Source organism: Salvelinus sp. IW2-2015, unplaced genomic scaffold, assembly GCF_002910315.2.
Source record: "Salvelinus sp. IW2-2015 unplaced genomic scaffold, ASM291031v2 Un_scaffold3493, whole genome shotgun sequence".
Lineage (NCBI taxonomy): Eukaryota > Metazoa > Chordata > Actinopteri > Salmoniformes > Salmonidae > Salvelinus > Salvelinus sp. IW2-2015.
The window spans coordinates 65,674-67,855 of NW_019944773.1; positions in this window are offsets into that span (position 1 = coordinate 65,674).

A 2,182-nucleotide genomic window follows, 5' to 3' on the forward strand; every position below is an offset into this window, starting at 1 on the left:
GTCTACACCATCACAATAAAAACATGTAATATAGTCTACACCATCACAATAAATCCATGTAATATAGTCTACACCTTCACAATAAATCCATGTAATATTAGTCTACACCATCACAATAAATCCATGTAATATAGTCTACACCATCACAATAAATCCATGTAATATAGTCTACACCTTCACAATAAATCCATGTAATATAGTCTACACCATCACAATAAATCCATGTAATATAGTCTACCTACACCATCACAATAAATCCATGTAATATAGTCTACACCATCACAATAAAATCCATGTAATTACTTCTACACCTTCACAATAAATCCATGTAATTAGCTAACCATCACAATAAATCCATGTAATATAGTCTACACCATCACAATAAATCCATGTAATATAGTCTACACCATCACAATAAATCCATGTAATATAGTCTACACCATCACAATAAATCCATGTAATATAGTCTACACCATTACAATAAATCCATGTAATATAGTCTACCTACACCATCACAATAAATCCATGTATATAGTCTACACCATCACAATAAATCCATGTAATATAAGCCTACACCATATACATAAAATCCATGTAATATAGTCTACACCATCACAATAAATCCATGTATATTAGTCTACACCATCACATAAATCCATGTAATATAGTCTACACCAGTCACAATCAAAATCCATGTAATATAGTCTACAACCATCACAATAAATCCATTGTAATATAGTCTACACCATCACAATAAATCCATGTAATATAGTCTACACCATCACATAAATCCATGTAATATTAGTCCCTACACCTTCACTCACAATAAATCCATGTAATATAGTCTACACCATCACAATAAATCCATATAATATAGTCTACACCATCACAATAAATCCATGTAATATAGTCCACCTACACCATCACAATAAATCCATGTAATATAGTCTACACCATCACAATAAATCCATGTAATGTAGCTTACACCATCACAATAAATCCATGATATATTTTAGACAGGTCTAAAGAAACATGATATGAAGAAAATGTGGTCTATTTCAGAAGAAGAGAATAGCATACTCTGAGTTGTCCTTATGTTAGGTACTGATCTGGCTATGCCAAATGGCTGTGAGCTACACTAGTTCATTTAGCAGACTAGATTTGCTTAGAATTCCGTGGCATTATTTATAGTATGAAGAATACAATTGATCATAGCTGAATAAAATAGAAAGGATATTTTCGCCAAACGATTTGATGGAGTACCCACATACAGCTGTGTTGAGCGGTTAACAAAGAAATAGGTATTCCTATGTGCTTAATTTAGAGTTATTAATGTAAGTTTAGTTGGGCTATATGTTTAGATTTTTAATACATTCTAAGGCTGCATGATGGGACTCTAATGAGTGCTGCATGATGGGACTCTCTGATGATTTGAAAAAAGTCACATGAAAGCATGAGCTCTGCTTTGTTTTTTTGCACAGGCTGTACACACTACATCAGTCTCTCATTCACAATTCGACAAGCACTCTATGTCCAAAACTTAAACGAGCATAACTTTTAAGTTCAAGTTTCAACTTGATTTGTTCCAGAGGGTAATTGGTTTTGCAGCAGCGGAGCATTAAAAATAACAAGAGACAAACAAAACAACAAAAAATGTACCTGCATTACAAAGATAGTTATAGTGACTACAACTAACTAGTACATKATGTCATAGGGCTGACAGCCATCAGTACAAATATAAACAGTTCTAATGATTGACATTAGCATCAGCACAAAMGTATAGCAAGCCAAATAAGTAAAGTYCTCTGTGAACAATAGTCCTGGAGGWSCGGTCCACTCAGCTATAGATGACACTGCTTCTACATCAGCCTGGTTTAAAGACCTCAATTTACCATCAACCTAATGGCCGGCTGCTTAACCAGCTGTCTCCATTGCAGAGGCAATAGACAGTAATAGGCAATTATAGCCAGCAATGGCTGTTATGCCTTAATTCTGCCGGACCCCAGGAAGAGTAGCTGCTGCCTTGGCAGGAACTAATGGGGATCCATAATAAACCCCAGGAAGAGTGGCTGCTGCCTTGGCAGGAACTAATGGGGATCCATAATAAACCCCAGGAAGAGTAGCTGCTGCCTAAAAAGAGAGAGATTTCACACTGTTCTGAGTGGAAAGGGGGGGGGGGGGT